This window comes from Suricata suricatta, chromosome 4, assembly GCF_006229205.1.
Source record: "Suricata suricatta isolate VVHF042 chromosome 4, meerkat_22Aug2017_6uvM2_HiC, whole genome shotgun sequence".
NCBI classification, from domain to species: Eukaryota; Metazoa; Chordata; class Mammalia; order Carnivora; family Herpestidae; genus Suricata; species Suricata suricatta.
In genome coordinates this window covers 109346261-109358912 of record NC_043703.1, presented here as the reverse complement: position 1 = coordinate 109358912, position 12652 = coordinate 109346261, and the positions used below count along the sequence as shown (strand labels likewise).

The 12652-nt window shown below is 39.5% G+C and overlaps 1 long non-coding RNA gene across 1 annotated transcript; it reads left to right on the top strand.

The window, feature by feature from the left end:
• Window positions 1-462: 462 nt before the first annotated feature.
• Window positions 463-11930, top strand: LOC115289019. Its single transcript, XR_003907341.1, has 3 exons — window positions 463-528; window positions 8881-9032; window positions 11530-11930. It is a non-coding gene; the product is annotated as an uncharacterized LOC115289019 (long non-coding RNA).
• Window positions 11931-12652: the final 722 nt, after the last annotated feature.

The window sequence follows — 12652 nt, the reverse complement described above, 5'->3', positions numbered from 1 at the left end:
TACAATGCAGCACTCTTCTTTCCTACAGTAATTCTGCTACTAAAAATAGTCTATTGTGGAGTGTTCCCCCATTTTTTTGTGTGTGTGTTTTTTTAGGTTGACCGTATTCATAGACATATTAAGTGCCTTTCTTGGTTTCTTAAACTAAATGTCATAGTTTTAAATGCATAAAGCGGTGCCTGGGTGGCTCAGTCAGTTAAATGTCTGACTCTTGCTTTCTTTGCTGGTCATGACCTCACAGTAGTGATATTGAGCCCTGCTCCTCGCTGAGAGTGGAGCCTGCTTCAGATTTTCTCTCTCCCTCTCTCTCTGCCCCTCCCCCACTCACACATGCTTTCTCTCTCCAAATATATGAATAAGCATTAACAAAATATTTAATTGAATGAAAACCCAGTGGTTATGGAATAGACTAAGTTCATCTTATCCGTTGTACTCATCTCTCCCCTTTCTATTAGGACATCATATCTGGTGAATTCAGAGGAAAACACGATTCAAATAAAGCACTAAGTGGAAATGAATTGTATAGAGGTAAGTTGAACAGAGGTTAGGAAAGGGTCTGACCTCTGTAAGAGAGGATGATAAAGCTAATGTGGCAAACCATGTTTTGGAGACATTCTCATTTTCTGCCTGGGCATTTGCTCATATACAGCTAGGGACTGGGCATATGGCAGGCCGTTTGTAACTACCCTTTTTGGCACCCAGATATTATGTCTTCTGATGTGATACAAGGAAGTACCAATATGGCCAATGGCAGTCTAGCCGAAAATGTTTAATTGGAATATGTTAAGCATTTCGATCTAATTTACAGTGTGCAGGAAATACAGGGCATAGAGAGAGGATCAAGCTAATACACACAAGCAAGCAAAACCGACAAAGTGGGACAATCAGCCAAGTCTCTGTGCTCAGTCAGTATCATGCCTCAACATGACCGGGGTAGATTGAAAGAGCTTCGAAGGCCCAAGTAACCAGATGCAGTGGAAGTCCTGGACTGAATCTTCTTGGTTAAACCAAGTGATAAAGACAGTTTGGGATCTGGGAGTTAATTAAGATAAAAGTCACTGAAATGGACAGAACAGAATCTAATTTTAGTTAATAATTACAAAGATAAGGATTTAGAATATGCACTCAATGTGATGACCTCTGGTTTTTATTTTTGCTTATTGGCCTTTGAGGTTTTTCACTGCACATGTACTATATCTGTTATAATAAGAGGCCATTTAAAAAATGTTGGAAAGGATTTTTTTACTTCAATAGCCTAGACGGGCTCTATTTCTCCTTGCTATGATTCCTTACAGTTTATTCACTATATATTAAAAAAAATACTGCCACACAAAAAGTCAGTTGTTCAATTGGTTTAACTGCAAGAGGATTTAAGTTCACATATTACATTCCTAAGCTATTTATTCATTTATATTAATGAATGTTGCACCAAATGACGTTGAATAGTGTGCAGACAGCTGATGCACAACAATTCTGTTTGTACTTCACTCTGTGTTCTGGTGGCTTCATGTACCGTTATGTATTCTGCATTCAGTAAACACTTGTTGGTAATTATATATAGGAAAAGTTCAATTAGAAATTTGATCTTTGGTTTCCATAAGCACTACAGCTTGGAGACAAAGTTATGTATTTCTGTCCTCCTTTTCATTATATTCTAGGTGAAAGCAGATGACCTAGTTACTGGTTCCTGATATTAAATTATATATATATTAAATATATATTATATTTATTAAATATATATATTATATGTATATTAAATTATATGGGGGCACTGATGCTCCTGTTTCTACTTCTAATATTCTATAGATCAAAAATGGCAGCAGATTTGGAACTCACGTAATTGAATTCCAGTCCCAGTTCAGTAACTAACTAGCTTCATTTTTCATGTATTTGAGGTGAAAAAGCAAGGTTAGATGAAACCTAGGGTTCCTCCTAACTTCAAAATTCCATAATCCTAGGATATTGCTTTCTTATATTTTTCCAGAATGAGATCTTCATGCCAGAACAAGCAAATAAACACAAAACCCCATATATATTGTCAGGTTTTAGCCAGTCATCATTTGTATGAATGGCACCCCCTAATATGCACGTGATGATTTCTTAAAGACATTGAAACTAGAAATTGTTATTTTTTATGTCTCCAGAGCAAATAAAAGTAGTAATTTGCCTCTAGGTCTACTAATGATTCAGTAAATTCCAATATATATTCCAATATATCTGATGGGTAACAGATGCTCTGTTATCCATCACAAGGAAATACAAGTTCGTAATTCAGGTTAGATATTAACATATCTGAAATACCTGTCTTCTATTTTCATGGGCTGTGGAATCAGTCTAACCCAGGTTTAAGTGACAGCTTTGACACTTTCTTTTTATTTTTCAAACCTTCTACTGAGGTCATTATTTCCATTTAAAAAATTTTAATTCCCAGGACCATTCTCTGAATATTTTCTTTTTTTCCCCAGTAGCATCCTTTCTTGTATCGTGGTTACTGCTTGCCTCCTCCCTACGTCATCCCTGCTTCCCACAAGTTTCCTTTTTCTGTTTGTGTGTCCTGCTCCACAGTTTAGCATTAGAAGCTTCCTGATGTCTGTTAATCCTCAGATGTCTGCTTTTATTTGATTGGGTTGTCTTTTGTTGTTGCTTTGTAATTGTATTTTAAATTATTCTAGAACACTGGACCCTTATCAGATATATGATTTGCAAATATTTTCTCCCATTCTGTAGATTGTATTTTCACTTTCTTGGTAATGTTCTTTAATACACAAAGGTTTTAAATTTTAACACAGTCCAATTTAGCTATTTTTTTAGCTTATGATTTTGGTGTTACAGCTAAGAAACCACTGCCTAACCCAAGATCATGCAGATTTTCCTGTTTTCTCCTAAGAGTTTTATACTTTTAGCAGTTGTGTTTAGGTCTTTGATTTATTTTAAGATTTTTGTTTTTTAAAGATTTATCTTATTTTTACAGCGAAGGAGAGAGTGAGCAGGGGAGGGGCAGAGGGAGTGAGAAAGAGAATCTTAAGCAGGTTCCATGCTCAGGGCCAACCCTGATGCGGGGCTAAATCCCAGACCCTGGGATCACGACCTGAGCTGATGTCAAGAGCTGGATGCTCAATCAGCTGAGCCCCCAGGCGCCCTGAGCTAATGTTCACGTACGGTGTGAGGTGGGGTCTAATTTATTTCTTTTGCATGTGCATATCCAGTTGTCCCAGAAAAATTTGTTTAAGAAATTATTAATTATTCTTTCTCCCATTGAACATGGTCTTTGGCACTCTTGTAGAAAATCAATTGACCATCAATGTATGGACTTCAATTTCTCTTCCATTGATCTACATGTCTCTGTATGCAAATACGCACTTTCTTGATTATTGTAGATTTGTAGAAAGTTTTAGAATCAGTAAGTGTGAGTCTTTCAGCTTTTTTTTTTTTAAGATCGTTTTGACTTTCTTTGAGGTCTCTTACAATTCCTTGTGAATTTCTGCAGAAAAGGCTATTGAGATTTTGATGGAGATTGCAGTGAATCAGTCGATCGCTGTGGGTAGTGTTACCGTGTTAACAATATTAAGTTTTCCAGTCCATAAACATAGGTTGTTTTTCTATTTATGTAGGTCTTCTTTAATTTTTTTCAGCAATATTTTTTAGTGTCAGAGTACAAGCATGCACTTTCTTGGTCACCTTTATTCCTGGATATTTTATTCTCTCTAGTATTAAGGGAATTGTTTTCTTAATTTCATTTCTGGATTGTTTGTTGCTAGTATGTGGAAATACAATTCATTTTGTACGCCTGTCTTGTATCTTATAACTTAGCTGCATTCATTTATTAGCTCTAATAGGTTTTTTTTTAATTCTTTAGGATTTTCTATATATTAGGGTCATGTCATCTGCAAAAAAGAGATAATTTTACTTCTCCTTTTCCAGTTTGAGTGCCATATATATATTTTTTACCTAATTACTCTGGCTAGAATTTTCAGTACAATATTGAATAGAATTAGTGAAAGTGGGTGTTCCTGTCTTGTTCCCAACCTTGCAAAGCTCTTATTTGAAAGAGAGACTGGGGAGACTGAAAATATAATTTGAAGCATTGGGTGAATATGTGGACCTTACTGACAAATTCCATGTGGTTGATCTGGCTGGGCCAACTGGTTGAGAGAATTTTGACATCATTACCTTTAGGTTTCTCTGTTCTACTCAATTCCTTGACTCCTGCTTTCCAATTTCCAAAATTGTATTGTTATGGTCTCTTCTCTCCTTCTTCCTCTTCTTTTAAAAATATCCCTTTATAGGGGTGCTTGGGTGGCTCAGTTGGTTAAGTGTCTGATTCTTGATTTTGGCTCAGGTCATGATGTCCAGTCATGAGATTGAGCCCCCTGTTGGCCACCATACGGGGCATGGAGCCTGCTTAAGATTCTCTCTTTCCCCTCTTCCTTTGCCCTCCCCTCATCAAAACAACAACAACAACAACAACAACTAATAATAACAATAAGCCAATAAATAAACACATCTTTTTACATTATATTACTGTTGTTTTACTGGGCAAAAAGTATTTACCATCTTTCCTCAAAGGTGTAGGGCTGAAATTAATGGTTTTTGTGTTTGTTCTTGTTTGTCATCTCTCACTGAAGCACTCAGGCTTAATTCAGCCCCATGAATAAAATATGCTTTTCATTTCTCAGTAGGTTTTCAGAATTCCTAGTGGATTGAACTTTCTCTTTAGGCTTTTTAATGACCCAGAGACACCACTGACATGACCTACTGGCCCTGATAAGTGTTGTGGTAGACTTCCCTTTGGAGCATGAGAGTTATCCAGGAATGTTGAAGGAGTTAGTCACCAGCTAATGGGAACCACCAGTGTGATTTCCATCCTTACTCACTATTTTTGTGTCCATTTGCTTATCTGTACCACCAAATAAACTCTAATTATAGAAACTACCTGCAAATTGGCTTGTATCACATCAGGAAAATGTCTAGTAATCTAGTTCATCAGAAAGCTGTGGCACCAGGAAGTCAGCAAGAGGCCTTCAACAGAGCCATACTTAGACACTTGTATCCTGCTTGTGTCTGGGAGTCATAGGCTTCACTGGTATTAGTGCACAGGCTCTGAACCCTGAATACACATGAGAATTATCTACAGAACTTAAGAAGAAGAAGGAGGAGGAGGGGAAAAAAGGAGACTATGAGGAAGAGAAAAAGGAAGAAGAAAAGCTTGTACTCATTAATTCAGAATATCTGGGGATGGAGTATAGACAGTGGCATTTTTTAAAGCTCCCCGGAAATTCTCAAGTGCAACAGGGTCAGGAGCCCCGACTTAAGGAGCCTACTGCAGGGAAGTGCTTGGCCGAAGCTTCTCCAAGGCTTGTTAGTTCCTCTTCTAGGTAGGGACAAGCCAGAGAGGAACTGAGGCCACTTCACTTCAACTCTGAAAGTCTAGAAGTGAAACAAAATATATTTTTTTAATTAAAAAAGTTTTAGTGTTTATTTATTTGTGAGAGGGGGAGAGACCGAGAGTGTGGCTGGGGAAGGGGCAGAGAGAGAGAGAGAGGGAGACACAGTATCTGAAGCAGGCTACAGGCTCCAGGCTCTGAGCTGTCAGCGCAGAGCCTGATGTGAGGCTCAAACTCACAAGCTATGAGATCATGATCTAAGTGGAAGTTGGACGCTTAATTGACTGAGCCACCCAGGCACCCCCAAAAATCTTTTGGTATTTTTCCTTTTGAGGAAATTGTTTAACGTATGGAGACATAAGAATTTAGCCTCTGAGTGTGGTGAGGAATGCTTCGGAATTATATGGCAGTCCTGGCCTCACAGTTGTGCTCTTGAACATGCAGTGTAACATCTCTTATCCTAGGTTTCCTCATGTATAAAAAAGAGGACAAAAATTTCATAGAGCTCAATAAATAATAGCTCTTCTATTGCTTGGACAACAAAAATAAAATAAGGGCTTAAGAATGGTTCTACCGAGGTAAAGGATGCTACTGAAAGGCTGTGCGGGGCATAACGTAAGATGGTCAGCCCTGTGCCTGGCAGGGAGCTGCCCGCATGGTATTGCATAACAGTGCTTTGTAAACATTAATGTTTCTACAGATCACCTAGGGATGGAGTTAGGATGCAGAATCTGATTCTGTGGACTTGGAGTAGACCTGAGAGCCTGCATTTCTAACAAGGTCTAGGTGATGCTGATGTTGCCAATCCAGGGATTACACTTTAAAAAGCAAAGTAGAGGATATGCCAGCCATGGTGTCTGCTGACACTGACCTTCCTCCTCCATGGTCCTCCTGACTGCACCCGTGGTGGGCCTCTGACCCAAGGAATCATCCAGAAGCTGGGTTCCAAAATACAAGATGAAGGAGTGTAAGGGGGCTATGGTCACTGCTGGATCATTCAGACTAGAAATTTTCACCAGAGCACAGGCTGGCTCCAGAGATAATGCCTGTAGTTCCAAGGGGCAAGGTAGTCTCCATAGTTTTATTCCATTTGTATCTAAAACACCCCATCCCCTTTCGTTCAGAGTCTGGATACATCTATTTATCATTCATTGTGCCAACATGTATCCGGCACCTGCTTGACGAGGCCATTCTGGGCCCTGGAGAGACAGCAGAGAGCAAAATTAGGCCCACTTTCTTGGTGTTAACATTCTAGGGGAAGACATCATGCAACCTAATAGGTGAGCTAAATGGAAGAGAGAGAGAACCGAAGAGGCTCCAGCGTCATTCTGCCGTATTCTATTGAATACTTGGAGTGTGTTTAACTAAGATACGGGAACCCATTATGGAAGAGAAAGTAAGCCAAAAATGTAAACACATTTCAGAGGGATCAACAAAACAATATATGATGCAGTCATAATTGTCAGTGTTTCGAGTATATATGTATTCAGGTTACAAAGAAAGTAGGAGGTGTGTGGAGGCACTCTGCAATTTTTTAGAGTTGTACTTTAGAGGGCAAGTGCCTCTAAAATAAATGTCTTTATTTATTTATTTCTTCCGAAGTAGAGTTGACACACAACGTTACATTAGTTTTGAGTGTACACCATAGCGATCAGCTATGTATGTAACACGTGTATACATTACGCTGTGCTCACCACAAGTGTGGCTGCGGTCTGTCACCAGCCAACTCTGAGGTTGACTGAATGCCCTATGCTGTACCTTTCATCCCCATGAAAAGGGAATTTTGTCTTTAAACAATCTTATCTTACAATCATTTGGGATAGGCTATTGGCTTCCATTTTCATTAGGGCATTTTTCAAGTACTATAGAAGGACAGATACAAAAGAAAAACAATCACTGAGAATGTGTGAACTCATAAGAAATACTAGAAGTCTTTTTTGGTAGCATTTAGTAACAAAGTGACAAAATGGTATGGGTCTATAAAACCTGAAGAATTCTTAACAATGTTTCATAAAGTAATAGTTAATGCATAAAATGGGGCAATGAGCAACATTCAGAATTCTGATGCTTCAAACCTGTCCTTGTCTTCTATATCAGGAAGCAGTGAAGCACAGTGGTTAAGGACACAGGGTTTAGAGTCAAACATACTTGGGTTCTGATCCCATCTCCGCCTCTTGAGAGTCAAGTGGTCTCAGGAAAGTTACCTACATTCTCTGACTCTCAGTTTCTTCATCTGTAAAATGGGAATAATAATGCCATCCTCAGGACACCTGGCTGGTTCAGTCTATGAAGTGTCCGATTTGTACTCAGGTCATGATATCACAGTTCATGGGTTTGGGCCCCTGCTGTGCTGACAGCAGAGAGCCCTCTTTGGATCCCCTCCCTCTCTTTGCCCCTCCCCCCTCTCAAAAATAAATACGTTAAAAAAAATAATGCTACCCTCACAGGATTTGTTATAGGGACTAAGTAAAACCATTTATATATGTAATTCAGTATCCATTGACTTTTATGAATCACTGTGCTCCAAGAAAACAAAACAAAAAACTCCCATCTTCTTTCCCCCACCATGACCCTGCTTTACTATTGGGAGCAAACAAAAGGGTGCTTCAATAACGCCCATCATGACATCTTCCCTCATTTTCTTCTCTCGATTTGGACCCCCTTGTCCACAGCTACTGTCTGTAGCCTCCTGGTGGGACCCCTCCTCCTGCCGATTCCTACCCCAAACTGTGGTTTCTGGATGCTCCTAACATACCCAGTTTTCAGAGCTCAAGAACAGTGGGGCAACTAGAAATTGGAGGAAGGGGCCTCCTCCTCTTCCTTCCTTGGTTTTGACAGGTGTCTCAAAGTCTCTTTTGAAGAGTTCCATCAACTTCTAACTATATCCTTTACCTCAGCCTCTCCCCCTCCCCAGACCTCCTCTATACATTCTCTGTTACAAAATAAAAGTTCCTTACACATAAGCAAACACATACTAGCTAATACTAACCTGGATGTAGGATCAGTGGTGGAAGTGGGTGTCTACACCGGCAATAACCGAACAATAAATGCCCTGTTTTATACGTCAGTGGATACTGATTGCACTTCATCCCACATTTATAACGCCTGTACAACTTTTAATTCAGTTGAGTAGTATAGAGTATGATTTTGTATGTGATGTCACTCAATATCTAGAGAGAGACACTCAATATCTTCTCTTACTGACAAATCAATTCCATACAGTGTCAAGTATTTATTAATAGGATTTTGTGCAATGAAAAGAAATGGGGTGTTGCTTATACCTTGCTTTTCCAGTGGATGAGAGAAAAAATGTTAACTCTTAACTAGCTGAGTAGTTTTTTGTTTGTTTATCTGGATAGTTTTTGAGGCTAATGAACTGAGTCCAAGTTTGGGACTCCAAGAAAAAAAAATACAAAGTGAGCTCTTTCTTTTGATTTGTCCAAATTAGTTCAGTGAGTTCCCGTGGGACTGACTGGCCTTATCCATTGGATTTTAGGAATGACTGAAATGGTTGGTATGGCCACAAACACAGCCCAGCTGGACATCTGGAAACACTTTTGACCAGATTCCAAAGAACAATGAGTGTGTCTACAGATATTACATTGATGGCATGCCCTTATCCCAGAGAAGAGGATTTTTGTGAATGAGGTATGATGATTACATTTTCTCTTTGTACATGAGTATTTTTTAATGTTTATGTATTTATTTTGAGAGGGGGGAGGGGCTGAGAGAGAGAGAGGGACAGAGAGAATCTTAAGCACACTAACAGTGTGGAGCCCCACACAGGGCTCAAACCCAGGAACCATGAGATCATGACCTGAGCTGAAATCAAGAGTCAGAAGCTTAAATGATCGAGCCATCCAGTCACTCCTAGAGGTTTTTTGTATTGCTGAATATTCTGATTTGATTTTTTATTGTGGCAAAATACATATATAAAATTTACCATTTTTATTCTTTTAAATGTACAGTGTAGTGATGCTAAGTACATTGTTGGGCAAACCATCACTGTATCACTCTCCAGAACTTTTTTTTACCATCCCAAACAGAAACTCTATGCCCATTAAAGAAAAACTCCCAATTCCCCAGAAATCACCATTCTACTTCATGTGTCTCTCCATTCCACTATTCCAGGTGCCTCATATGAGGGGAATTGTGCAATATTTGTCTTTTGCAACTGGCCTATTTCACTCAACATAATGTTCTCAGGTTCATACATGTTGTGGCACTGTCAAAGCTTCTTTCCTTTTAAAGTTGAATCATACTCCATTGTGTGTATACACCACATTTTGTTTGCCGTTGATGGGCATTTAGGTAGATCCCACCTTTTGGCTATTGTGAACACAACATGTAACTGGCCTCTGTGAGCACTGATGGGCAAGATGAAAGGGCTGTCTCTTACTCACAGAGCAGTATTCAGTTACCTCGAAGTAGTTTGAAAATAACTTGCACAAGAAAATTAAAAAGAACTTGAGTAAATTCCCCCAGATAAGGTAGAGTTATTGTACCTAAGAGGAAAATGAGAGGAAATATGTTATAAATCTAAAACAAATATAAGAAATGATTGGAAATGTTAGATAAATACCAAATGTCATTCGAGGTTTCATAATGGGTGGAAGACCACACGGCCGTTGCTAGGTCTGTGAGCCACACAGTCCAAAGATAGATGGCTGCCCTTGGGTGCTGAGTTTAATAATTCCATTTGCATTCTCAGTTCAGTCAGAGGATGGGCACCGGGACTTTTTTTTTTTTTAATCAAATTACAGAGTTCCCTTGGATGAAATGAAATGCCTTGTATTTTCTTCTTTATATAAATTCCGTTCTTGGTTACAACTTTTGACCTTCAGGTATAAAATGAATTGAGTTTGAAAATATATTTAGTGTCACATGGCACGCTTTTTAAACCGGCGTTTTCCATTGAAGGACTGTCTTCTGAGGGCAGTTTGGGTTGTCACCACTAGGAGGCTGCTGCTGGCTCACGATGCTGCTTGACATCCTCAATTGCACAAAATAGCCACCATGGGAAAGAGTGATGCGGCCCATGATATCAAGGGTCACTGGTGCCACTGTTGAGAAAGCCAGCACTAAACACAGTGCCTTGAACAATGCTAATCAACCAGCACAAAACCGATATTTGAAAACAGTTGATCACGGTGTTGCTGTATTTCCAGTCCTCATAAAGAATAATGATTATGGGGCTCTGATATTTTTTCTCTCTCTCTTCCTGTTTGTCTATCTTTTCTTCCTGCCTGCCTGCCTTCCCTCCTTTCCTTCTTCCTTCCCTTTTGTAGTGACATGAAAGAAACTTATCTACCATCGTCTCTACTCATTTTGGAGCTTCAGCATTATTTTAAGTGCTGACATATATGATGGGGGTGGGGGTTCAGACTGGGTGTCAGATAGCCTGGAGGCAGTCCCACTACCTCGAAATAGAAAATACTGACTATGTGACCCCAGGCATAGTTTTCCTAACCATCTCTTTCCTCCTCTCACAAATAAGCAGGGCCAGTTTTCCTCCCGGGCTCTGCTCCAGCCGCACTGGGAGTGGCCTGCTAGTCACTTCTGATTGGTTCATGCCCCATTTGGACTGGTTGGTGCCCAAGCCAAATATTTTTATTGTTGCCACACAAAATGGAAATAATAACTACACTGCCCATCCAGAAAGGCTGGAAGCATCTGGTATGGTAACTAAAAATACTTTCGAAGAATAACAACCATGTAAATGTAAAGTCCTAAGGAATAAGAAGGATATAAAAATACTAAGGATGATAAGCCAAAGATCCAAATGTGCATGGCCCCATCTGGGGGTTCAGGGTGAGGTTATTTTTAATTTGTTTTGCTTTTTAAGCTAAGTCTTTCTTTCTGCCACCATTTAATTTGCAGAAAACAAAGGCCATTATGGCCTTGAATTTTATCTCACAGTAGTTCAAACCCTTTCTTGGTCACAGGAGAGCAAATTATGACAGAAAAGAAAAAAATCTTCTAAATAATTGGGCCATCTTGGCCCGGATCCATGTGAGCTCCTCAGGGACAAGATTTAATCACTTCATAAATTGCGTATGTTGATTGTGTTATAAATAATAATCCTGTGTGCCTCATTAAGCCCCAAATGCATGTCCTTGCGTGAAACTCATTCTTCTCTCGCCAGCCTGACTGGATGCATTGTCCTTGGAGCTGTCTTGAAAAACAGGTGCGCCTGGCTCAGTTACGCAGGTGCAAGATGTCTCAAGAGCAGTGAAATTTTATGCTCAACAATTTTGACAACCCATGCTCTGGATGAACGAGCAGGGAATTCTGTCCTTTTTTTTTTTTATTAATTAACTGGTGGATCAATTAATAATTGCCAGATAGAAAAAATAGCTTGACTTCTGAGACTCCAACTGTCATATTCTAAATTTAGGCTTGAGTTTTACAAAACGCAAGCCTGTCTTAATGTGTTCCATAAAAGCCTTTTAAAATATACTTACTTGGGATGACCCAACTTCCTTGAAAAATAAACCAGAGAAATTGAATGGATTTTATTTTAATATTAAAGAATGTCATAAGGAATTCCTGCCTTTCTATGGTTTTTCATTTATAAGAGACCTGTTTATTGTGAAATTGGGCAATGTGAGGTTTACCTTTCCTAACTCAGCCTTGGAGGGCAGTGCTACTCAAGGTGAGACACGTTGACTGGGACCATCGGCAAACTGTAATTTTGTCCGTCCGTGAAAACACAAGCACAGAAATCAAGAGTACGCATCTAGGAAGTTTTATAGCAATCTAAGCATAGTTATTTTTCTAGTGCTTTATTTTCATTTAGCAAAAGTGTCAGTTCAAGTTCGACTGGAAATGAAAAACCCTGGCCCTTCACTGCAGTTTGAGAATACTGTGGCAGGGAATTCTTTCGGCACTGTGCTGTCTTCTCCATAGCCATCATACATTTTTCTTAGGCAACAGAATAGTACTGTCTATCCTTCTTCGCTGCTCTGCTTCGAGTATGAGGACACATGATAGCCAAAGGCTTTACCTGCAAACATCAGCGCTTTGATGGAGAATCAGTTTTCATTCCTTCTGTCCTTCTAGTCTTCTGAAACCTTTCTCAACAGGACTCATTTCCTCCTGATCTTATGCAACACAAAAGTGTCTGCTCGTAAGGTGTCCGTGATGCTCTGGTTGGGTCCCTGTGTTTAGAGGAGTGCTAAGGAAAATCTCCCTGTGCCTCCGCATCCCTCCCTCCCATTCCAGAGGGGTTGTGTTATTAACATTACTGCATCAGAGACAGAGTTAGG